Below are 27,034 nucleotides of genomic sequence, written 5' to 3' on the forward strand. Positions count from 1 at the left end.
CAAAACCAAGCTGGGCGCCCGCAGGCAGCCAGTACAGATCCCAGGGCATGGGGGTTACATACCCAAGGGACAGGTTTCAGAGGGGTAGCCGGGTTAGTCTGTATCAGCAAAAACAATGAGGAGGCTCCTTGTTATACCCAAGGGAAGATCAACAGGCCTCCTCATTCTGCCCCTGGGCTGCGAGAGCCGTTTTGGAGCAGCAGGGAGCTGCTGGGAGGGGGATGCAGCGTGCAAGCTCCACGGCCATGCAGGTTTCTGGGGGCCCAGGGAACGATCAGAAATGAGGCCAAAATAATGACCACTGGGGGGAGGGGAGGCTGCCCGCTCCGGGCATTGGCACCCAGCACATGGATCGCAGCGCCACTCAGGTGGGCCTGGCCACAAGGGTCACAACAATGCCAATTGGGTGGGAGGCTCTCAAATGCAGGGCCAAGGGCAAACTGCCCGTTTGGCCTCCCGGGTGGCCCTGGCAGCCCCCTGCAGCGCACACAGGAATGGCCAGACTGGGTCCGTTTCCTGTCTCTGACAGAGACCAGCCCCGGCTGCCTCAGGGGAAGAAGTCCGAGATACTCTGCCCCATGCCCACCTCCTTCTGACCCTAATCGCCAGTGAAGGGCTGAAGCCCGGAGAGGTCTCACCCTTAGCACCAACTCTTTTCACTCAGGCTATTCTCTCTATCCATATCAGTGCTCAATCCTTTTCTGAATCATGCTAAGTTCTTTACCTCAACAGCTTCCTGTGGCAGTGAGTTCCACAGGCTACTCACATGTATGAACACAGCTTTCCTTTCATCGGTTTGAAATTAGCCACCTTTACATTTTCCCGGCTGTCTTCTGTTATGAGCTGTGGGGAACCACAGCTGCCGCTCTCCCGTCTCTATCCCCTTTGTCTTTGGATCATGTCCCTTCTCGTTCAAGTGCTAATCCTCAGAAATGCTTCGATTCAGCTTCACTCAGCACCCACTTTATTCTGATTTCACCAAGGTACCCAAAGGCCTCAGAACCCTTACTGTGTTTCTCCCCATACACCGCTATGGGGCAGGGCAGTGCGATTAGCCCATATTACTGAGGCATAGAGAGGCTAAGTGACTGGCCCCAGGCTGCTCAGGAGGTCTGTGGCAGAGACTTGAAGCCAGGTCTCCCAAGTCCTTAGCTGGTGCCACCCTTCCTGTGCATCGTCCTGCCACGGGATCCCACCTTAATGCTGGTGTGTCCGCACCAGCGCCTGCATTTACAGAATGCTGAGCTCGGGGGAGACAAAAACACTTGAGTGTGATGGAGCATCCCAGGCTGACCCCCATCTGGGAGTGTGTCCCAGGAGCCAGCTGCCCCCTGCCCTGTGGATTCATAGGGTTTAAGGCTGGAAGAAACACTTCGATCATGTACTGTGTAGGGCACAAGGGCGGCTTTTCTCTTGAAAAAAAGTTGGAGGGTCAAATCTTCTAGTCCTTAATCCAGTAAAACTTGCATTGCCATCAGCACCTCAGTCACAAGTACAGTAACTGCTCACTTAAAGTCATCCTGCTTAATGTTGTTTTGTTACATTGCTGATCAATTAGGGAACATGCTCGTTTAAAGTTGTGCAATGCTCCCTTATAACGTCGTTTGGCAGCTGCCTGCTTTGCCCACTGCTTGCAGGAAGAGCAGCCCCTTGGAGCTAGCTGATGGGGGCTTGGAACCAGGGTGGACCAGCAGCCCCCCCCATCAGCTCCCCACTCCCCTAAGTTCCCTGTGCAGCAGCTTCCCAGCAGGCTACCAATTGCAGCTGTCCCTCCCCCCACTGCCATGTGCTGCTCCTGCCCTCTGCCTTGGAGCTGCTCCCTGAGCCTCCTGCTTGCTGTGCTGTACAGAGGGAGGGGAGGGAGAGGGGGGCTAATATCAGGGTGTCCCCCTCCCCCCTGCTCCTGCACCCCACTTACCCCATTGCCATAGAGCAGGGGGGACACACGACAGGGCTCAGGATGGAGAGAGCTTCCAGGCAGCAGCTGCAGTCTCAGCAAGCTGACCTAATTAACAAGGCAGGGTACTTAGAGTGGGGTCAGCTACTTAAAGGGGAAATGTGCATCTCTCGCTCATGCACACGCTGTGTGTCTCTGTCTGCAATGCTCTCTCCCCTCGCTCCATTCCTGCTGCCTTGTAGTTTGTGAGAGTTAACCCTTGAGGGCTCAGCCAATTGCTAGTTAATCATTTGGCAGTAAGGCATTCCCTAGGAAATATCCCACCTTCTGACTCCACCACCTCAACCAAGCTTCACAATCATCATCACTGTGTACCAGTATTCAATTGTTTGTTTAAAACTTATACTCTGTGTGTGTGTGTGTGTGTGTATGTGTAGATATAGTATACACACAGTATATATATCTATACACACAGTATATAAATATATATACACAGTCTTTTGTCTGGTGAAAAATTCCCTGGAAACTAACCTTCTCATTTACATTAAATCTTATGGAGAAATTGGATTCACTTAACATCATTTCGCTTAAGGTCACATTTTTCAGGAACAGAACCACAACGTTAAGTGAGGAGTTACTGTATTACCATGTGCTCCATAACTATACACTTCATACGTAAATATCTGAGCCCTCTTATCCAGCATTACACATCCTATACGCATTGGCTCAGAGACTGGATTTTTGGGCATATTCTGAACAGTGCTGAAGACAGATGGTGCCCAGGGAATAACACAAATCATGACAATAACAGTCAACTGTATGGGCTTTGTGGATGCAGTTTCTGTTCTTGGTTCTGGAATTGGCCTGAACACAGCTGAACCTGAAACGCTAAGAATCTGATGTATAATCACCTCTGATACTCAGACAACACTCTCTCATTCCTTCCTTTTCTCAAACTTAGAACAAAACATGACAAAACAAAATGGGTTTCAGTTAAAATCTAAAATTGCCCAGCAGGCATTGCTGTACAACCCAGCCTGCCACCCACTGGCCATTAAGTGCTCTCCGCTCATCTGACTCTCTCTCTTCATCCTTTCTGACCTCTGTGCTGCTTTTCATACTGTCAGCCGTGACCTCCCTCCCGATTGCCTGGGACCCTGGAGAACTGGCCTTCTTGGTTTTGCTCCCACCTGAGTCCTATTTTCTGCAGCATGCAGCAGAGGGAAAGGTTGGTGCAGTGGATAGGGAACTAGCCCTGAGAGACCTGGGGGCGACTCCCGCTCCCCCCAATGGACTTCCTGTATGATGTCATCTAAAGACTTCCAGATCCTTAATTTAATCACCAGCCCTTTCTTATCTTAATCACCCTGCCTCTGTTGGGAAACAGAGCACTGACTCTCTGCCCCAGGGGCATAGCCTGGGAGAAGCACCTCTCCGCACAATGCACATTCCACAAGAATTCTGGGTAGTTAAGAGCTCTGTCTGGGAGCACCCCTCCTGTAGGAAACTGAGGGGGGGTTGTCCCCTCTGCCCTCCCTACTTGGCGCCCTTGGGGCTGTGTTCCCCCATCTAATCCTTCCTTCGGACAGCGCTCTGAGCTCTGTGGGGGACAGTGCTGTAGAGACCAGCACCGACTGGCGAGGGTCCTGTTCCAGACAGTGAACAGCACCAGTTACCAGGTAGATCTCAGCCAGTCTTTCTATGCTGTGCGGTGCTCAAAGCAAGGAGCATCGGCACTACCAGGCAGGATGAGCCCAGCGGCTCAGCCCAGGGCAGAGTCTGTCTCCTGGTTGTGTGTCTGTCAGTCCCCAGCACAATGGGCGCTAGGCACTACAGCAATACAAACAATGCATCAAGAGGTCAATGGCAGTTGTAGAAAGTGGTGCACCAATACACTCCCTGACATTCTGTCCAAACCGCAGGGAACGGCTGGTGCAGGATGCTCCCTCTCACGGACAGAAGCTGATGGAACAGGATGCTCTTTTTATTTATGTCTGGTCCTTTTCCAAATCCGAACGTACCCCTGACCTCCCCAATATTTAGTGGCAGAGAGTTCCTCAGGCTCACAGCGTGTTTTGTAGAATGATCTTTCTTTTATCAGTTTTACGTTTGCTGCCTCCCCTTCTCCTCTTGCTCAGGATGGTTTTTAATATCAAGAGATTTGAGCCCACAATACACAATGGAAAACGCAGCCCCTTGGCCCTGTCCCCTTTGCAGGACAGTAGCACTGAAAGGACACTGCTGCCCACAGAGACCAGTGGCCATGGCCGTGTCCCTGGCAGGACTCCAGGCTGGCAGAAGGGCTTGTTGCTCTTCATTCCATCCAGAGCCTGTTCTTTGGAGCTCAGAATCTCTGCCAGAGCCTCATCTCTATTCCCAGAGAAAAAACGGATCCAGGGAGCGTCTCCCGACCAGCCTTGCTGGTGCAGAGAAGCTAATTACCACCTCTGCAATGTCCTTATCTTCCTTGATTTACCCCCTGGTGTCCAGCGGCCTCCCCTATCTGTTCACAAACATCTGCCTTCTGATGTTTCCACCATTCTTTCTTGCTTGGTTTTTGGCCTTTGGCTCTTTGCTGTCCCAGTTCCCTGTTCACCCCGCCCCCCCAGTCTCCATCTATTGGGTTTGCACCGCTGGGTTTCCACTTGTCAGACAAACCTTTGGGCTTGAACGAACTCCTGCATCTTCCTACGGAGCCGTCCTGGGCTTTCCTTGCCTCTCTGCTACCCGTGCCCCCACTGCGAGGTACAACAGGAACAGCACTGCACCCTTCCACCCCTGCCCTGCAATGCAGGCTCACTGCAGCCCGGCTCGAGGGGAGAGTTACAGGATCCAGGCTCACTAGAGCTGGGCTGCGGGTCTGTCGTGAGGGCACCTGCCTGGTCACTTCCTTTGACAATGTCCTATGGTCTGTTGCAGAGGGCAGAGAATCGGAGCATTCTGGGCACAGTCCAAAGCCTTCTGAAGTCAGCAGGCATCTTTCCATTGGTTCCACTGGGTCTGGATCAGGCCCTTTGTGGAGCCTGGCTCTGAGACTAGGACGTCTCTCTCCCACCTCCAGGGGACTAATCTGCTGCAGGGGAGATCCAGGACCCCAGGACTCGGTGCTCCAGCCTCCACCCTCGCAATTCTCCATGCCTGGCTGCTCCTGCCCATGGTTGGTACCAGAGGCAGCAGCCCACCTTCCCCCAGGCATGCAGAGGTACCAGTGTGCTGCGTTCCTGACAAGTTCCCGCTGCTGGCTCCCCGTCACATTTCCTATTCTGTGCACAGTTTTATGACAGCACTTACCTCCGCCTCCGACAGAATTCACCAGCAGCAGGCCATATGGTGTGGCTGAGTTACACAGACAAGTCCTTCGGAAGAACTGCGACCACTTAGCAGCTCCAGGCCAGGATGTGGAATGTGCGTTGGGCTCAGGCCGAAGAAATGCCTCTGCCATCAGGGTGACCTGTGCGCTGAACAGTGACAGTCTTAATCATGTTTCCTTGGGAAACGCCCCGTGACACCTGGCTGCTCAGCACACGCATTCTAGCTGTAGGCGTGTTTGGAACTCCCTTGCGGAACGCCCTGTGAACTGCTGCCTGCCTAACAGGTCCTGCTTCCAGACTTCCTGCACTTTAGTATTATTACAGAGTCATTTTATTGCACCCCACAGAATGAGGCCAGGTCACAGGGTCTGCCCCAAAGAACCTACCGTCTAATCACAGACGTGCCCCAAGCACCACCGTTAATGATCACACAAAAGGAGGACAGCAATGCGGAAGGGTGACGTAGTTACCTGGTCACTCAGCTGGCATGACTTCGGCCCACTCAGTCGATTTATTGTCTGCTGAGCCTTCCGTGGTGCAGAATATTCACAATGGAAGAGGTTAGTTAGTCACTCTTTCTGCACCTGCCTGTTCATGCTAGTAACATCCATATCAGGCCCCATTTCCCAAAGCTAAAGAGTATTAGATGCAAAACTATTAGCAAAGAATGTCAGCAGAGATGGGACACAAACCTGGGAGCTGCCCAAGGACCTTCTGTCAATGTCCCAAAGCCACAATCCCCAGTGGCAAAAGAAAAAAATAAAAAGAAAGAAGGTGCTTTGCTTAAAAATCTTTTGATTAAGAGAGACATGAAAGTGGCAGCGAGAAAGGAAAAGAAAATAATGATCTACTGAAGGGGAGGTAGATGGCAATGGAAGTTAACCTCCAGCAATCGATACGAGAAGCTGAAGATAGCAATCTGAAATGTCTATGGTCAGTAAAGTTAAAAACAATGAACAAGAAGGTTTTAAATATACCACAAATAAAACCCATGACTAGTTGGAGATGGAAAATTGTCAGTAATGATGCAGAAGAGCCAGAAGTTTGGAAGAGTTCAGAGCCTGGAACCAAGCTGGAAGCCGTATTCATATCTTACAAGGAGGATGAAAGACTTTCTTGTCCAATAGGAACTAAGGCAGATGTCAAACAGCATCTGCTAAACGGGTAATCTGCATCCATGGGTTTGATTTAAGAGATGGCTTAAGAACTTTCCAGGTCACTCATATGCACTTGTAAGAAGAGTGTAGGAAACTGGGAAGGGTCCAGAGCAGGGGTAGGCAACCTATGGCCCGTGTGCCGAAGGCGGCATGAGAACTGATTTTCAGTGGCACTCACACTGCCCGGGTCCTGGCCACGGGTCTGGGGGCCTCTGCTTTTTAATTTAATTTTAAATGAAGCTTCTTAAACATTTAAAAAACCTTATTTACTTTACACGTCTGACAAAGTGGGTATTCACTCATGAAAGTTCATGCTCCAATACGTCTGTTAGACTGTAAGGTGCCACAGGACTCTCTGCTACTTTTACAGATCCAGATTAACATGGCTCCCCCTCTGATACTTGACAACAATAGTTTAGTTATAGATTATAGACTTATAGAAAGAGACCTGCTAAAAACGTTAACATGTATTACTGGCACACGAAACCTTAAATGAGAGTGAATAAATGAAGACTCGGCACACCACTTCTGAAAGGTTGCGACCCCTGCTCCAGAGGGTTGTGGAAAGCCAATGTCATGTCAAACAGGGCAAAGGAGATGGCCTGGGTAACTCTGGGCCAGTTACCTGACACTGATCCTGGGTAAAATAATGGAATGACGGACACAGGACTCTATCAGTAGAGAATGGAAGGATGGAAATATAATCCGTGCCGGTCACGAAACACAGTCATTCCTTGGCAAGATTACAGGTCTGGCTGATGAAGGGAACTAGGCTTCCAGCTTGGTTCCAAACTCTGAACTCTTCCACACCTCTGTCTCTTCTGCATCATTACTGACAATTTTCCATCTCCAGCTAGTATCCCGACATTTCGGCAAGGTGTTTGGCTTTGTGTCGCAGGACACTTGGATGCTGGAAAGAGCTGTCGGGTGGCAAATAACAAAGAGGAAGGTCACCGCCAGAGCGATCTGGATCCCTCCCTAAGGGAGGCGGGATAATCGAACTACGTGAGTTCAACACAGCTGGATGCAAGGCCACACACTGAGGAACAAAGACTGCAGATCACACTCGTTCTGGGGGCACTGTCTCCTGGAATGCAGAGACATGAAAAGGACTCAGTGTTATGGTAGAAGCCAACTGAACTTGAGCTCCCACTGCAGGGCAGTGTGACAAAGAGAGTTACTGCAATCCTGGATGCACAAGCTGGGGGCTGTTGCGTAGGGATAGGAAGGGAATATGGTCTTTACATACAGCATCGAGGAGTCTGTAACTGAGCACAGTGCCCAGCTCTGGCGCCCACACTTCAAACAGGAGGTTGACCAATTGGAAAGGGTTTGGAGAAGAGGTCCAGGGATGATTCAAGGGCTGGGAAAGCTGCCTTGTAGTGAGACAGTCAAGAGGAATCTAATCCATTATCTACTTAGAGGCTATAATCAACCTCCAGTCCCCGGCGTTTCCCACTCCCAACACAAACATGTTTTGGTCTCTTCCTATTGACAAATACCAACCCTTGAGCCACTTGCTTAGTGCCTTGTCTCCTTTCTGTCTTCAGTCTCATCAAACACACTGTCTGCAATCGCTGTCTGGAGCTCCTCTCCTCCAGGTCCATCTGAGATGGTCTCCAGCTCAGCTCCCATCTTGACATTCAACTGGAATCATTCCTGTAAAGTCTCTAACAACCTCTTCCTATCGCAGCTCAGAATCCGTTCTGCAGCCTCATCCTCTGTCACCTGTCAGATGCCTTCGACCAGGGCCGGCTCCAGCTCTTCGGCTGCCCCAAGCAGTGAAGCGCAAAAAAAAACCCAGGATAAAGTTGATCGGCAGCAGCTCAATTGTGCCCCTTCATTCTTTGGAGGCAATTCAAAAGTGGGTCCTTCACTCCCTTTCTTCCTCTTCGGCGGCAGCTCTAAGAGGAACAGGGGGACTGAGGGACCTGCCACCGAAGACCCGGATGTGCTGCCCCTTTCCATTGGCTGCCCCAAGCACCTGCTTCCTGTGCTGGTGCCTGCAGCCGGCCCTGCCTTCAACATCATCAGATACACTCTTCTGCTCTAAGGGTCACGCATTGGACAGGAGCCAGCCAACGGTATGATACAGAAGCGACACAGGTTGGGCTGTATTAACAGGAGCATCACGCATACGACATGGAAGATAATGGTTCTGCTCTACCCAGCTCTGGGGAGGCCTCCGCTGGAGGACTGTGTCCAGGCTTGGGCACAGCACCTTAGGAAAGATGGGCACAAACTGGAGGGAGTCCAGAGAGCAACACAAATGATGAAAGGTTTGGAAAACCTGCCCTGCAAGGAAAGGTGGAAAACAACTGGGCATGTTTAGTCTTGAGTAAAGATGACTGAGGAGGGACCTGATAATGGCCTTCAGATCTGTTCAGGGCTGTTATAAAGAGGATTTGATCAATTGATCAACAGAGAGCTGCAGCAGCACAGGAGCCAGCAAACAGAGCTGTAAACAGGGGAGTTTCAGTGGGAGTTTGCAGATTAGACTAAGACAGAGGAACCGACAAGCAAGTCAAGGGATAGGGTGGTGGTCTAGTGCCTGCTGGGGGCTTGTGTTGTGTTGACTACCAGGCGTCAGGTGGGAAGGCCATGACTGATACAGAGGTAGCAGTGAAAGACACAATGAGGATGACTGGATGTGGAAGCTGCGGCATGTACATGATCCTGGAGGGGGCACCTGAAAAGAGCTTTGTCTGCATGAAGTGCCGCCTGATAGAGCTGATGGAAGAGAAGATCCGAGGACTGGAGATGCAGGTGCAAACTCTGGTTGAGTTCAGAAGGGGGTTTGAGCAGACAATGGAGCACAGACACGAGGGGGCTGAAGGGATAAGCTCAGATGTGCAGATGGAAGCAGGACCAAAGAATTCAGAGGAGAGACTGCTGGGGGAGGAAAGTGGATGGTGGAAGCATGTGACTAAGAGAACCAGGCAGAGGAAGAGACGGGCCAGTGAAGGAGAAATAGAACTCAGGAACAGGTTTGTGGAGTTGGAAAATGAAGAAGGGGCACAGCAGGTGGTCGCTGAAGGAGAGAGGGCAAGGCAAAAGAGAAGAGCTGATAGTCCTGCAAGAGGAGGGGAGGAGTCAATGGAGGCAACACCAAATATGAGCCCCAGGAGGATTGCAAGGGGGAATAGGAATCGAGAGGACTTGCAGCCGGTGGGTGCGGGAGATAGACCGGAGAAGCGCACTGTCACCAGGAAAGACAGAAATAAAGGCAAAGGTGGTGGAGTAGCATTGTACATCAATGAGGAGGGTAACTGTAAAGAAATAAGAAGTGATGGAATGGACAAGACAGAGTCTGTCCGGGCAAAAATCAGACTGGGAAAGAAAGCTACTAGAGCCTCCCCTGAGATAGTGCTTGGGGTGTGCTACAGACCGCCGGGATCTGATTTGGATATGGATAGAGACCTCTTTAATGTTTTTAAGGAAGTAAACACTAATGGGAAATGTGTGATCATGGGAGACTTTAACTTCCCAGATATAGACTGGAGAACAAGTGCTAGCAAGAATAGTAGGGATCAGATTTTTCGGGATGTGATAGCTGATGGATTCCTTCACCAAGTAGTTGAAGAACCGACAAGAGGGGATGCCATTTTAGATTTGGTTTTGGTGAGCAGTGAGGACCTCATAGAAGAAATGGTTGTAGGGGACAAACTTGGTTCGAGTGATCATGAGCTAATTCAGTTCAAACTAGATGGAAGATAAACAAAAATAGATCTGGGACTAGGGTTTTTGATTTCAAAAGGGCTAACTTTAAAGAATTAAGGAAATTAGTTAGGGAAGTGGATTGGACTGAAGAAATTGTGGATCTAAATGCGGAAGAGGCCTGGAATTACTTTAAGTTGCAGCTGCAGAAACTATTGGAAGCCTGCATCCCAAGAAAGGGGGAAAAAAAACATAGGCAGGAGCTGTAGACCAAGCTGGATGAGCAAGCATCTCAGAGAGGTGATTAAGAAAAAGCAGAAAGCCTACAAGGAGTGGAAGAAGGGTGGGATTAGCAAGGAAAGCTACCTTAGCGAGGTCAGAACATGTAGGGATAAAGTGAGAAAGGCTAAAAGCCAAGCAGAGTTGAACCTTGCAAAGGGAATTAAAACCAATAGGTTCTATAGCCATATAAATAAGAAGAAAACAAAGAAGGAAGAAGTGGGACCGCTAAACACTGAAGATGGAATGGAGGTTAAGGATAACCTAGGCATGGCCCAACATCTAAATAAATACTTTGCCTCAGTCTTTAATAAGGCTAATGGGGAGCTTAGGGGTAATGGAAGGATGACAAACGGGAGTGAGGATATGGAGGTGGATATTACCACATCTGAGGTAGAAGCCAAACTTGAACAGCTTAATGGGACAAAATCGGAGGGCCTGGACAATCTTCATCCGAGAATATTAAAGGAACTGGCGCATGAAATTGCAAGCCCATTAGCAAGAATTTTTAATGAATCGGTAAACTCAGGGGTTGTACCGTACGACTGGAGAATTGCTAACATAGATCCTATCTTTAAGAAAGGGAGAAAGAGTGATCCGAGTAACTATAGGCCTGTTAGTTTGACATCTGTAGTATGTAAGGTCTTGGAAAAATTTTTGAAGGAGAAAGTAGTTAAGGACATTGAGGTCAATGGTAATTGGGACAAAGTACAACATGGCTTTACTAAAGGTAGATCGAGCCAAACCAACCTGATCTCCTTCTTTGAGAAGGTGACAAACTATTTAGACAAAGGAAATGCAGTAGACCTAATTTACCTCAATTTCAGTAAGGCATTTGACACGGTTCCACATGCGGAATTATTAGTCAAATTGGAAAATATGGGGATCAATATGAAAATTGAAAGGTGGATAAGGAACTGGTTAAAGGGGAGACTCCAACGGGTCGTACTGAAGGGTGAACTGTCAGGCTGGAAGGAGGTTACTAGTGGAGTTCCTCAAGGATCGGTTTTGGGACCAATCTTATTTAACCTTTTTATTACTGACCTTGGCACAAAAAGCGGAAATGTGCTAATAAAGTTCGCGGATGACACAAAGCTGGGGGGTATTGCTAACACGGAGAAGGACAGGGATATCATACAGGAAGATCTGGACGACCTTGTAAACTGGAGTAATAGTAATAGGATGAAATTTAATAGTGAAAAGTGCAAGGTCATGCACTTAGGGATTAATAATAAGAACTTTAGATATAGATTGGGGATGCATCAGTTGGAAGCAACAGAGGAGGAGAAGGACCTTGGGGTATTGGTAGATCACAGGATGACTATGAGCCGCCAATGTGATATGGCCGTGAAAAAAGCTAATGCGGTTTTAGGATGCATCAGGCCAGGTATTTCCAGCAAAGATAAGGAGGTGTTAGTACCGTTATATAAGGCACTGGTGAGACCTCATCTGGAATACTGTGTGCAGTTCTGGTCTCCCATGTTTAAGAAGGATGAATTCAAACTGGAACAGGTTCAGAGACGGGCTACTAGGATGATCCGAGGAATGGAAAACCTTTCATATGAAAGGAGACTAAAAGAGCTTGGCTTGTTTAGTCTAGCCAAAAGAAGGCTGAGGGGGGATATGCTTGCTCTTTATAAATATATCAGAGGGATTAATATTAGGGAGGGAGAGGAATTATTTAAGCTTAGTGCCAATGTAGATACAAGAACGAATGGATATAAACTGGACACTAGGAAGTTTAGACTTGAAATTAGATGAAGGTTTCTAACCATTAGAGGAGTGAAGTTCTGGAACAGCCTTCCAAGGGGAGTAGTGGGGGCAAAAGACATATCTGGCTTTAAGATTAAGCTTGATAAGTTTATGGAAGGGATGGTATGATGGGATAGCCTAATTTTGGCAATTGATCTTTGATTATCGCCAGATAAGTATGCCCAGTGGTTGGTGATGGGATGTTGGATGGGATGGGATCTGAGTTACTGCAGAGAATTCTTTTCTGAGTGCTGGCTGGTGAGTCTTGCCCACATGCTCAGGGTTTAGCTGATCGCCATATTTGGGGTCGGGAAGGAATTTTTCTCTAGGGCAGATTGGCAGAGGCCCTGAAGGTTTTTCGCCTTCCTCTGTAGCATGGGGCGTGGGTCACTTGCTGGTGGATTCTCTGCAGCTTGAGGTCTTCAAACCACAATTTGAGGACTTCAATAACTCAGACGTAGGTTAGGGGTTTGTTACAGGAGTGGATGGGTAGAGTTCTGTGGCCTGCGCTGTGCAGGGGGTTGGACTAGATGATCACATTGGTCCCTTCTGACCCTGGAATCTATGAATCTATGAATCTATTGTTCTCCATCTCCACTGAAGGTAGGACAAGAAGTAATGGGCTTCGGGCTACAGCAAGGGAGATGTAGGTCAGGTATTAGGAAAAACTTCTTAACTCTCTGGGTAGTTAAACTCTGAAACAGGCTTCCAAGGGAGGGTGTGGAATCTCCGTCACTGGGGGGTTTGAAGAAGAGTCTGGACAAACCCGAGTGTTCCTTGGTGCTGCCTCAGCGCAGGGTGATGGATCAGGTGGTCTCTCAAGGTTCCTTTCAGCCCGATATTTCTAAGATTTTACAAAATATTGTCCTCCCCGGGACTCGGTCCTCTCCTGGTTCTCCTCCAACCTCTCCAATTGCTCCTTCAGCATGTCCTTTAGAGGGTCCTCCTCAACCTCCCTCCAGCTTTGTGTATGTGTGTGGAGGGGAGGAAGGTTTCCAATGGACTCTGGCCTTGGTCCCCTTCTCATTCTAGTTTGGAAATGCTGCCATGATGCCCCATAGGAGTTGTAATGCAGTTTTCTCATGTCTCCATTCTCCTCTGTGGGTCCAACTCCCAGGGACACAGAGGCCCATTGGTGGATTGCAACTCTTTGTCAATAACTTGTCAAGCCTGACACATTCACTACAACCTCATACATTTTTGTCATGATGTGGACCTAACAGGTGCCATGTGATATAGCACTGGAGAGCTGATAACACACTGGTCATTAATATTCTTTGTGACATATGTACGGCGTGTGTCCAAAGAATAAGGGATATGGGCTAGAATTCTAGTCTTAATGTGTTTGGTAGGCAATGCCCGAGCCCTAGACAAGGGAATGTTTGTGTGTTGGTCTGTCCAGGCTGGCCGTCAGGCAGAGACAGTGAAACATCCAGTTACACAAAAGGTAAACGAAGCCATTGAGCTAACAAGGGGAGGAGGCAATGTCTTAGCTATCCTAGTGGGGGAAGAACCAGTGTGAGGTCTTCACCAGAGAGCATAGCGTCTCTTCCCAGCAGGAGAAAAGGAGCTTTATCTAAGGGCTGGTCCACACTACGGGGGGTAAATCGATCTTAGATACGCAACTTCAGCTACGTGAATATCTAAGATCGGATTACTCACCCGTCCTCACCGCGCGGGATTGATGTTCGCGGCTCTCCGTGTCGATTCCGGAACTCCATTGGGGTTGACGGAGTTCCGGAATCGATATAAGCGCGCTTGGGGATCGATATATCACGTCTAGATGAGACGCGATATATCGATCCCCGAGCAATCGATTTTAACCCGCCGATACGGCGGGTAGTCTGGACGTGGCCTAAGAACACATTCCAAAGGTTTACTGGACTATAAAAACGGACCCCAAAGAATAATCAGTTGAATCAGCTGAGTATATACAATAAAGTGTTTTGAGTAACCTCTCTTACGAAAGTCTGTGGCACCCCACTGATTCCTAGAGGAGAATGGGGACAGGAGAATATCAATACAGACATGTCACGGTGATATGAACACCATGTGAGGGATTATGGAGACTCACTAACATTAGATCAAACAAAGGGAGAAACAGGTTTTCCTCAGACACGAGCAGGGGGGCTGGAACAATTTGGATAGTGGAGGTGCTGAGAGCCATTGAACCAAACTGTGACCCCTAGATATAATGGAAACTGCTTCAAGCCAGGGGGTGCTGCAGCCCACCAGCACCCCTAGTTCCAGCACTTATGGACACGAGGGAAGGTAACATGGTGGAGTCAAAACAACGGAAGCCCCGTTTACACAGAACTCAGCAGAGGGTGGGAAGTCCGCAGGATGGGAAGGACAGCGCGAGGTCATCATGCCTCTTAAAACAGGGTCAGTGAACCCTGAGAGATACAAGGGGAGACGGAGAAGCAGCCTTTTGGGCATCTTTCCCCTTGGAGGCCAAAGGAAAGCAGCACTTTGTGTGTCTGTGGAAGTTCCTGACAGAGAGAGAGCCAGCCACGGCTGAAAGGATTGGGACAAGTGTGCCGTGACCCAAGGCAGTAGCTTGGGAAGTTAGGCTTTGTAATGGCTGAGCCCTATTTTTACTGTCGTCATCTGTAACCACTGAGGTTTTCAGTGAGTTCCAAGACAAGGGGAAAAGACCATTCTTGTTTTGAGTCTCTTTTTTGATGAAATAAACTTGTTTTACTTTAAATCTAACCCCCTCCCCAGTGCGGCGCTGTAGACGAGCCGACTCACCCCTGCAGCACCTCCTGCTGGTGACTTCCAGGAATTAGCTCATTCCAGCTCCAGAGCACCCTCTGCAGGCCGGTGATCTGCCTCCGTGTCCCTCCCTGGACCCCAGTGCCCCTTTAATCGGGGTGCTGCCCCTGGCAGTACCCCACCAATCTCGGTCTCCCCTCCCTGGGGAACCCCCAACCCACTATCCCCACTTTGCCTCAGTTTTGGCTACTGCCCAGTCTCCATCTAGCCCCCGTTCACTGGGGCAGACTGCAGTATCAGCCACTCATCATAGGCAAAGGGGTCTGGACTGGCTGCCTTTGCCCACCCTCAAGCTGCCTCTTGGCAAGCCCAATATCTCGGTGGACCTAGAACTAGGCCCTGCAGCCTGGTGAGCTGCTGGCCTAGGGCTTCCCAGCTCCTAAGGCCTTTCCCCAGCCCTGCCTCCCTCTAGGTCCCCTGAGTGCGTTCCCCAGTAGCCAGGCCTGGCTCCCTCTCTAGTCAGAGAGAGACTTCTTCCCTCTGGCTGCCCAGGCCTCCTTACAGGCCCAGTTACTTAGTTTGGGGCATGGCCCCAGCTGCAGCCACTTCCCCCAGTTGGCCGAGGTTTAGCCTTGCCCAGCCCCAGCCCCCTGTGGGGCTTTTCCAACCCCTCCAGGGCCGGAGCGGGTGCTCACCCTGCTACATGCGCACTGAGAATCGAAGCAATTGGTAGCTCCAGTTAAAGTAACGAGCTGGGCTGGGCTTTTGTGTCTGTAAAGGAGCAACACACCTGATTATTTCTCTGAGCTGTCTGGTGGGGGGGGGCAGGACACCTGAGGGCAGATGGGTTTGGGGAGATTTGGGAGGGGGGTGTTGGGGTCACCCTGCGAGTAGCCCCCCAGGGTGGTGGAGACCAGGGTGGGGCGGTTGTGTTGTAGGCAGGCTGCTGACTAGGGGCTGCACACCACGGACTCTCAGGGTACTGCCCGTTAGGTTGCTAGGATCTGGGCTGTGAGCTGCAGCCGCAGAGCATGAAGACACTCAGCATTACAGAGCCGGCGGTGACACTACCCCTCACTGATCTGCTTGAACCCTAGATAGTCACAGCTAGATCTCCCAGAATGCACCATGCTCAGGCACTCCCATGACATACTGCTGTCACAATTCCACAGGCTCGGTGCTCTCCCTCGCACGGCTCTGGCACAGCCCATGGAAGGACCCCTTCGGTCTGTCAGCCCCCCTCAGGTCACACTCTGTCCCTGGGGTCAGCCCCTCGGCTTCACTGACCCCCGGAGCCTTCAGCACCCCGGGTCACGGTTTAGACCCTATTGGGAGTTGGGCATCTGTGTGCTAAAGACAAGCACGTCTGTGAGCTGTTTTCAGGTAAACCTGCAGCTTTGGGGCAGGTAATTCAGACCCTGGGTCTGTGCTGGAGCAGACGGCTGTGTCTGGCACAGCAAGACAGGGTGCTGGGGTCCCGAGCTGGCAGGGAGAGCAGGGGCAGAAGTAGTCTTGGCACATCGGTTGGCAGCTCCCAAGGGGTTTCTGTGATCCAACCCGTCACAGTGGCGTGGTCGAGCAGGGTCTGTGCACAGCTGATTGCTTTAAGGTACTGGTAGTGATTTTAAGTGAGTTTTAGGTGTGGTGGCTGGAGAACAGACAAAGTGGTTACTGGTTTGTTATTTTCTGTTTGCTTATTTCGGGAAAGGGAAGTAGGGACAAAAAAGGAAGCAAAATAAATAAGATTGAAGGTCAGAAGAAGCTAAAACTGCACTGGTTGCAAATTATCCAGAAAGGCTGAACACTGGGCACTGTGAAAGTCTCTGTTAACTAAGCATCCCCTGAGTTGAGTGCATCTCAGTTTCAGTGAACTGCAGAGGGGTTGTGACCCAGCACAAGAAAGCAGGAAAATGAGTACCAGTGACGCCGCTAATAAACTAGAGCTGGCCAGACTGGAAGCAAAAGAGAAAGAAAATGAACATAAGAGACGGCTAGAACTACGGGCTTGGCTACACTGGAGAGTTGCAGCACTGGTGGTGGGTTTACAGCGCTGCAACTTAGTAACTGTCCACACCTTCAAGGCACATCCAGTGCTGCAACTCCCTGGCTGCAGCGCTGGCTGTACACCTGGTCTGCTTGGGGTGTAACGATTGCAGCGCTGGTAGCTGTCAGTGTGGCCACACTGCAGCGCTTTCCCTACACAGCTGTACGAAGACAGCTGTAACTCCCAGCGCTGTACAACTGTAAGCGTAGCCATACCCTAAGACAATTAGAAATTAGTGTTTTGGAGGCAGAAAATGCGAGGGAAGAAGCTGCCCACAAGAGGGCTGTGGAGGCCCAGAGGGAGGCACAGAAACATAAGCTGGCTGTTATGGAGCTAAGGAGACAAAACCTTCCACCTGCTGACTCCACTTCCCCAAAAATCCCACGCCTACCACCGTGTCAAGGTCCCTACATCTGTCCCTACATCTGTACCCGAAAGTTCAGCGTAGGGAAGGAACCTTAACATGAGCTCCCTGCAGTGAGTCCACCTGGATTGGACCCTGGAGGGAGTCCTGCACCCCCAAAAGGAGCAATGCACTCCAACTTGTTTAAAGTAGAGTGACTGTCATCCCACGGGGTAATGCAGGGGGGTTATTAGGTGTCTGGAACTCAGCGTAGAGAGTCCTTCGCTAACACAGAGATGGGAAAGTTACAGCAAAGTCCAGCTGGGTCGGTCCAGAGCCCAGAAGAGTGAGGGAGGATTTGATAGCAACCTTCAACTACCTGAAGGTGGGTTCCAAAGGGGATGGAGCTCGGCTGTTCTCAGTGGTGGCAGATGACAGAACAAGGAGCAATGGTCTCAAGTTGCAGTGGGGGAGGTTTAGGTTGGATATTAGGAAACACTTTCACTAGGAGGGTGGTGAAGCATTGGAATGGGTTCCCTAGGGAGGTGGTGGAATCTCCTTCTTCAGGAGTTTTTAAGGTCAGGCTTGACAAAGCCCTGGCTGGGATGATTTTGTTGGGTTTGGTCCTGCTTTGAGCAGGGGGTTGGACTAGATACCTTCTGAGGGCCCTTCCAACCCTGATATTCTATGATTCTATGACCCCTCTCTAGTCCCAGTCCAGAAGCTTCCCTCCAGCTTTCAGCCACCCACATTTAACAAGCCCAAGGGGCCCCTCCTTAGTTCTTTGTTCTTATTCCTAGGAAACGTGGTTACCTGGCCTCCTCCTCAGCCCTTTGTTCTCCAGCTCGTCACACCCAGCTGGCTTCCTGCGGAGAGTCAGTTAGTTATTAGGTACCAAATGTCTGAGTAATTGGCTTGGCCATTGTCTCTGCCGCTCTCTGTGGGTCCTGGCCCCAGACAGCCCGGCATCAGTCACACCTGGCTCTCTGCAGAGTAAACAACCTCCCCCCCTCCCGGTTAACCCTGCCTCTCATAGGGGAAACTGAGGCACACACAGTGCTCATCCAAAATACTATGAACCCCCTTCCCCACAACTGCCTCCGCTCGCCAAGGGGGAACCGCAGTGCTTCATGGGAAATGTAGTTGGCCCAAGGAGCCTGATCTATAGAGGAAAACTGAAGCTAGAGGCACCTGAACTACAGCTCCCATGAGGCTATGTGGCTGCATTTCCAAATCAAAACATTTTGGTTTGTGGTGAAGTATTTTGGTGTTTGAATGTCTGTGGAAGTGAAAAGGTCCATGGGCCCCCCCGCCCCCCCCCATTTATCAACCAGCTCTAATGTCGCCCCCTTTTGCATCCCTGCACTGGCTCCCCTTTCTCCAGCCCATCAGACACACACACTACTTGTATTCACTTTCATGGCCCGACCCTCGCTCCCTATTGCCTCATACGCTGTCGTGATGTCAGCTCCCACCTTCACTGCCTAGGGCCACCAGCCTCCATCGCCCACTTGTTATGTTCCAACAAGCCCGGTCATGCTGTCTCCCCTGCCGCCCCCGTGCTCAGGCGGAGCGCCTTGTATCATCTGCAGAACAGCCCCGTCCGCCTTCAAATCCTCCGTAAGCCTCTCCTTCGCCAAGAGGCTTCAAAATCTAGACCCCGCTCAGGCTGCTGGTGTGCCAATATCACCACCTGGCACAGCACTGCTACCCTCCCAAGATCAAACGTCACAAGCAGGACCCCTTCAGAGATTAAAAATCACGAGACAGACTCCCAAAATCCTGAGATCCATAAAACCTCCAGGCCTGTCTTTTCATCTGGCTTTTGCCTTTCCCACTCCTCTGCCAGCCGGGGGGAGACGTTCAGGCTGAAATGCAAACAGCTAATGCCCACAGCCATGCCCGTCTCTCCCCACAGCCAGCTGGCACCTCCACTTACCCTCTCCCAGGCTGGAGCCAGGGGAGCTGCTGGCCGTCTCACAGCACTGGCCGGCTTTCCCCTTCTGCTTAGTCCTGCGATAAGAGCCAGGCTGGACGGTAACTAGCTGGGAACCGTCGACCTACCACTGCAGCACCACGGCCCTCAGGGCACCGGGCGGACGAGTCACACACATGGCAGAGGACGGTAACGTGCCCCAACGGTGCCCCTCAGCGCCAGCACTACAGAACAGCTGCTGTGGGGCTGGACTGGCCTTTGGCAAGAAGCAACGTTCCCTGACACCCACTGTTGAGCAGCACCTCCCGCTTTGTGCCCTACCCCACTGCTCCGGGCCACCTGCCCCTCCCCTCCATCCTGCCCCCACTGTTCCAGACTTCCTGTCCTGCCCCCACTGCTCTGGGCCCTGTCCTGCCCCCACTGCTCCAGGCCTCCTGCCCCTCCCCTCCATCCTGCCCCCACTGCTCTGGGCCCCTGCTTCTCCCCCTCCCCTCCTCTCCCCAACCCCTGTGCTGCCCCCAGTGTTGAATCCCCTCTCCCCACCCTACCTTTCCTCCAGACACCCCTTCCCCTCCATCTTGCCCCCACTGAACCAGACCCTCCTGCTCCAGACTGCTCTCATTTCCCTGCCCCAGCCTGTCCCCCTTTCTCCAGACCCCCTGGTAGTGCTGAGAGAGCCTGGAGCACTGGGCCTGGTGCAAGGCCTGAAGTCTGAACCAAAGTCAGCAAAAGCCAGGCCCTGCCATAAAGCAAACGCCTGCTCACAAGGTTACTGTCCGGCACATGGACTTGGCAAAGGCTTGGCGAGCATGGCTAAAACACAGGCACTCCCGGGATAGTAGGATTTTATGTTAGGATAAAGGATAATAATGTAATATGTATTAAATGTATTGGTGTGTAAGCAAAGTCAGGATGTGCTCTACCTTGACATCTGGTGGTGAATTATGGGAAGTGTGGAAAGAATTTCAGAAAGTATCTCTGGTATTTGCATGGGCACACCCAGCATACCCAAGGCAGCCTGGGATGGTTATTTTGACAGCTCTGGGATCCCCAATTTCTTTGTTATTGGGGCAGGATAAATAAAGTGTTGCCACCTGATTATGTGAATGAGGAACTACGAGACTGCTTTATGACAGAGATGTCTCAATATAAATTAAGTGACACTTGCTAGACAATGGACATGGGTTCCAAAACCCAGTGAATTGAGAGAGGTTGGGGACTGGTGTGTGTACCTAATGGTATGGGCCCCTTTTGAGGGTCTGGAACACCAATTGCACATCCTCCTGTCTCCACTGTTAAAGAGTAGAGCTAATTTTGATTTCATTAGGAGTCTATCTAAAGGCTGCTGAGCTGAATTCATTTTGGACCAATGGTGCACCAACATCAGGGCTCCCCTACTATGAGCTGAAATCGCTAAGAGTTGAAATCGCTAAAGAGCTGGCAGAGGTGTAGCGGGCGCCCTCCGTACCCTCCAACCGGTGGGGGCCCTGCAAGGAAGGGGGCCCCTAAAAGTGGCAAAAAAAATGTAAGGTATAACTAGGTAAGTGACATTTATTGACGCTATTGCACAATCCATGTCGGTTTTACTGACAAAACCGTGAAGTCATTATGATACATCACAATGCTATTGGCTACATCAGTTGTCTGTTGGTTAGTTTCGAATTTTAGTTGGACCCATTCAAAGAATGTGTATTTGCGTTCATAATGGCGGTCGGTGGATAAATGTTATTAATTTAGTTGTTTAGTTTTTTATCGTTTTCAATGCAGAAGCGTGCTTTGTGATGTCTAAGAGAATGTATAAGAGCGGAGCTAGTAAACGAAAGGCAGCAAAAGATGCCGAGAAGGAACTTGAGAAAATTCCAAAGTTGTCAACGTATTTTGCGCTGCAATCCAGTGTACAGGTACAGGCACATGAAACGGACTGCGCTAGCAGCGACGAATCGTATCCAGAAGTATCCAGAAGTGCTTCAAGTGAGGTCGAAGGTGAAGCCAGTTGTTCTACCAAACAAACTGTGACAGATATTCCAGCTGCTGCCGGGAAAGAAGTATCTGAATCTGAACCACTGACTGACGATCCAGGAGATTGGCCGTCTATAATATCGGACAGGTAAGTGTGTGACATTGTTGCACGTGGCCCACCGCAGATGGTTAATGTATTCAGTTCAGAAAGATGCCATTTTTTGTTTTTGTTGTAAATTATTTGGCACTGGCGACATACCGCTATGTCGTGGAACATCTGCTTGGAAAGCACTGTCAAAAAGACTTCAGCAGCATAAAACAGGCAAAGGTCATCAAGACTGTATGGTGAAATGGTTTGACCTTCGGTCAGGCAGAGTAAACCGTACATCTATTGACCAACTCGAATTGCAGGCTTTTCTGAAAGAAAGAGATTTCTGGAGAAATGTTGTCAAATGCATGGTTGATGTCGTTATTTTCTTGTCCGAAAGAAACTTGGCATTTCGAGGAAGTAATGAAAAGCTCGGCGATCCTTCGAATGGCAACTTTTTGGGACTGTTTGAATTGCTTGCAAAGTATGATACTGTCCTCAGCGAACTTTTACAGAGGATTAATAAGGCAGAGACACATGTTCAGTACCTCAGTCCACAGATCCAAAACGAGCTGATTCAACTTGTTGCCAGTAACATTCAAGAGGCCAACATAGCACAGCTTAAAAAAGCAAAATATTATTCAGTTATTTTGGACTGTGCTCCCGACGTGTCACATGAGGAACAGATGTCTGTGGTGTTATGCTTTGTTGAATGCAACTGTGAAGATGGTGTCAATATTCGTGAAGCGTTTGTTGGTTTTCTTAATGTTCATGATACAACTGGCGAGGGCTTATTGGAAGCGTTTCTTGAAAAGGCAAACAACTTAGGAATAGACATTGCTGACATGAGAGGCCAAGCTTATGATAACGGCACAAATATGAGAGGAAAGAATAAAGGAGTTCAAGCCCGCATGCTAGAAATAAATGACCGTGCCTTGTATGTACCATGTGGAGCTCACACTCGGAATCTTGTGATCTCAGACATGGCAAAGTCATCGAAATATGCCGTTGACTTTTTCGGTCTGATTAACAGAATATACGTTATCTTTTCTTCTTCACCTTCACGTTGGAATATACTTCAAGAACATATGCCAATATCTGTTAAAGGGTTATTGGACACTCATTGGGAGTCGAGAATTGATGCTGTGAAGCCATTGCGTTATCACCTTGAAGAATTGTGCAATGCTTTGTCATCTTTGCGAGAATATGTGCTCGAAAAGAAAGATGGCAATACAGCAACAGAAGCCGGTGCGCTTTTAGACCATGTTACTACATGGCCTTTTGTTCTGACTGTGTACACCTGGTACAATATACTATTTCACATCAATAAAACCAGCAAATTAATTCAGTCACCAGATGTGTCAATCAACGTACTGCGTCTGCAGGCAGAAGTCGGTGCCACAATGAAGTTTTTGGAAGACTATCGAAATACAGGATATAACTCTGTGGTCACAAATGCACGTGAAATAGCAGAGCATATGGGTATTGAGCAGGTGTTTTCGGAAACCAGGGTGCCACGTAAGAAGAGAATGTTTGATTACGAATGTGCTGATGATTCGAGTCGTCTTTCTGCCGAAGAAAAATTCAAATTGTAGTTCTTTCTTGTTCTCACTGATCAGGCCATATCTTCTGTTTCGTCGCGATTTGACCAACTCGTGGAGTGGTATAAGTTGTTTGGATTTCTGTACGACGCTAACAGCCTGAAGCAGTGTCACAGAGAAAATGAACTGGAGAATCACAGCAAAAATTTTGAAAGAAAAATGGGAGACATTGATGCCAACGAACTCATAATGGAATTGAATCGTTTTATTTATGTCATCGAGAAAGAGAGAGGACTTGTCACGGCAAACAATTTTTTAACGTACATATACAAGAACAGCCTTCAGGAGATATAACCGAATCTTTGCCTTTGCATCAGAATTCTTCTGACCACACCAGTTACTGTTGCTGGTGCTGAAAGGAGCTTCAGCAGAATGAAACTGATTAAGAATATCCTGCGCTCAACCATGACAGATGACAGGCTTTCTGCGCTTGCAGTTATCTCAATCGAAAACAAGATTGCCAGATCTCTGGACTATGACGCATTGATTAACCAATTTGCGGAGAACAAGGCTCGAAAGAAGCGCTTTGTGTAAATACGGAATACATGTACACTGTAGGCCTATGTATACATAATATGAACCCTGTATATTGTATACAATAAATACCGCATTCCAGTTTCTGCATTGTAAGGGGCCCTGGACATATGTTCGGAGGGGGCCACGTTCTTTGTTGCTACGGCCCTGAGAGCTGGAGTTACTGAGCTGAGATCACTGAGTGCTGTGCTAACTGGTGGGGGAGCCTGAAGACCTATCATTAAGTGGCTGGCAGAGTGAAGCAGTTTGCAGCATGTTGGAACAGCCCATGGAACAGTGAGCGGAGTGGAGCGGTTTGCGGGGACGGCTGGAGTGGCTCATGGGTCAGCTGGAGGAGCGGCACAGCTGGTGAGGTGGAGCTGGTCGTGGTGAAGGCTGCAGCAGATCTCCATGGAGAGGAGGAGCAGTTGGCCTTGGCCCACGTAAGGTGCCCCTTATCACTCTGTGTGGGCCCCACCACCCTGTGTGGGGCCCTCCCCCCATTTCCACCCAGGCTGAGGAGGGGGTAAAACTCTGCAGATAAACTTTTGAACTCTGGGGTGGCACTGACCAGAGACTTTTGGGTTGTTGGACTTTGGGGTGATTGGACTTAAGACCCTAAGGGGGAAAAGGCATTGCCAAAGGTACTCGGAGGTGGGTTTTTGCTTATGGTTTGTGTTATAATCCTGTTTGTGGTGTTTCTCCAATGGGATGCTGCATTGTTTCCCTCCTTTATTAAAAGGATTTTGCTACACTCAGACTCTGTGCTTGCGAGAGGGGAAGTATTGCCTCCTAGAGGCACCCGGGGGGGGTGGTATGTAAGTGTCCCAGGTCACTGGGTGGGGGCTGGAGCCGGTTATGCGTTGTGTTATTGAAATGAAACCCCTGGACACTGAACCTGGCCCTTGTTGCTGCCAACTCAGAGGGGCAGAAGGGTTACAGATGTATGATATGATCTGATTGCATTCTACTGGCCTCCCTGACTGGATAGCAGGAAGGAACGACCCTGGGTCGTTGGAAAAAACGCACCAGCCAGGCTGCCTGTGACTGAACTGATGTTAAGGCAGGAATAGACCAGAACAGTCCTTATGGCTGATAATGGTCACGTTTTGTTTTAGGGTAAGTTTTCATTATAGTGGACCGTATGAACTGGAACCATAAACTCACTGAACGTTAAACCTCACCAAATGCGGGTCAATCCAGCCTCATCATCATATCCATTCATTAAACTCCACACCCGAACATTGTCATTATGTGAACAACATACCCTCATATCTCAATGTCAGCACTTTGACCCGTTAACCTTTTACCTCAATCTGGAATATTGCAGATTATGTATTCCTTATGACAGCCAATCTTAAACCAAATTTCACACCCCTTGATAATCTGTACATTATTACCTGATAACCAGAAACTGCTATGCTTAAACTCTGTACCGTTCACTTTTTTTAAACATCATCTTAATAAAATTTTAGTATAAGGCCTTGATTCTTACCTGCATTGCAAAGAAAGTTGTGTAAGGTTCTTTTGTAATCCCTTCAGTAACCACAGAACCCTTTCTAAAATGTAATCCTGTGTCATAACATATTCCCAGATTTGGACCTTAGCGTCCAAAATATGGGTGTTAGCATGAAAACCTCCAAGCTTAGTTACCAGCTTGGACCTGGTAAAGCTACCACCACCCAAAAAATTAGAGTGTTTTGGGGCACTCTGGTCCCCCCAAAAACCTTCCCTGGGGACCCCAAGACCCAAATTCCTTGCGTCTCACAACCAAGGGGAATAAACCATTTCCCTTCCCCCCTCCAGGTGTTCCCACCCTGGGTTCCTGGAGAGATACACAGAAGCAAGCTCCGTGAATCTAAACAGAGGGACGCCACCCTCCCTGTTCCCAGTCCTGGAAAACACAAGTACCGAGAGAGAGAGCCAAGCTCCCCTCCCCCACCCCCCTCCTTCACCCAGCGGGTATGCAAAGTCAGGCTCGTAAATCTAACACACACAGATTTCCCCCTGACTTCTTCCTCCCACCAATTCCCTGGTGAGCTACAGACTCAATTCCCTGGAGTCCCCCACTAAAGAAAAACTCCAACAGGTCTTAAAAAGAAAGAAAAATACATAAAAATGGTCTCTCTGTATTAAGGTGACAAATACAGGGTCAATTGCTTAAAAGAAATATGAATAAACAGTCTTATCCAAAAGAACACAATTCAAACACTCCAGCAACTACACACATGTAAATACAAAAGAAAAAAAAAACAATAACTCCTATTGTTTTATGATCTTTGTACTCACAACTTGGAAACAGAGGATTAGAAAGCAGGAGATAGAAAAATCCTTCCCATAGCCGAGAGGGACAGACACCAGACAAAGAACTCAGACACAAACTTCCCTCCACCCAGATTTGAAAAAGTCTTGTTTCCTGATTGGTTCTCTGGTCAGGTGTTTCAGGTTACTCCTTTCCAGGTGAAAGAGACATTAACCCTTAGCTATCTGTTTATGACACGCCCCCCAAATTGCAGACAGTGGGGAACCTCACTGGCGGCGATTTCCTCCTAGAACTTTAAAATAAACAGATTAATAAAACACATGCACCTTTACATATACTATTAAGTATATAACTAACAGACTTTTACATTTTAAGAACACTTTTTAACTACTGGATTCTGGGAAACTCTCACGGGAGAGAGCATCAGCTACTTTGTTAGAAGCTCCTGAAATGTGCTGAATTTCAAAATCAAAATCCTGGAGAGCTAAACTCCAACGAAGAAGTTTCTTGTTGTTTCCCTTGGCAGTATGAAGCCACTTTAGTGGAGCATGGTCAGTTTGTAGCTGGAACCGCCATCCCCAAACATATGGGCGTAGCTTTTCCAGGGCGTACACAATGGCATAGCATTCCTTTTTACTGACTGACCAGTGACTTTCCCTCTGACAGTTTCTTGCTGAGAAACACGACAGGATGGAAGTTGTGATCCGTTGCTTCCTGCATGAGAACTGCTCCTATACCATGCTGAGATGCATCCGTGGTTACTAGGAATGGCTTGTCAAAGTCCGGGGCCCTGAGCACAGGGTCAGACATGAGCGTTGCCTTAAGTTGGGTAAAGGCCTTTTGACACTCATGAGTCCACTTAACTGCATTTGGCTGGGTCTTTTTGGTCAGGTCGGTCAGTGGGGCAGCAATTTGGCTGTAGTGTGGTACAAATCGCCTGTAGTACCCGGCCAAGCCTAAGAAGGATTAGACCTGTTTATTTGACCTTGGGACAGGCCACTTTTGGATAGCATCCACCTTGGCCTGTAGGGGGCTTATGGTTCCTCGACCCACCTGGTGCCCCAGGTAAGTCACTCTGTTTTGGCCTATTTGACACTTTTTGGCCTTAACAGTTAGTCCGGCCTGCCTGATGCGCTCAAAGACCTTTTCCAGGTGTAGTAGGTGTTCGGGCCAGGAGTTTGAAAAAATGGCCACATCATTGAGGTAGGCAACTGCATATTCTCCCAGTCCTGCTAGTAGACCATCTACCAGCCTCTGGAAGGTGGCGGGTGCATTTAGCAGCCCGAAAGGAAGGACATTAAATTCATACACCCCCGCATGGGTGACGAATGCTGACCTTTCCTTGGCAGGTTCATCTAGCGGTACTTGCCAGTACCCCTTGGTTAAGTCTATTGTAGAGATGAACTGGGCATGTCCCAACTTCTCCAATAGCTCATCGGTGCGTGGCATTGGATAGATGTCCGGACGAGTTACCGCATTTAGCTTACGGTAGTCCACGCAAAAGCGTATTTCCCCA

General features: G+C 49.2%; 1 protein-coding gene across 1 annotated transcript in view; it reads left to right on the plus strand.

Annotated features, from left to right (window-relative positions):
• OPLAH (5-oxoprolinase, ATP-hydrolysing) overlaps positions 1 to 27,034 on the plus strand; it is a 214,496-nt gene that overhangs the window by 91,545 nt on the left and 95,917 nt on the right. The gene's annotated exons all lie outside the window — the stretch shown is intronic.

The sequence above is a fragment of the Gopherus flavomarginatus genome, chromosome 2 (genome assembly GCF_025201925.1).
Source record: "Gopherus flavomarginatus isolate rGopFla2 chromosome 2, rGopFla2.mat.asm, whole genome shotgun sequence".
Classification (NCBI taxonomy): Eukaryota; Metazoa; Chordata; order Testudines; family Testudinidae; genus Gopherus; species Gopherus flavomarginatus.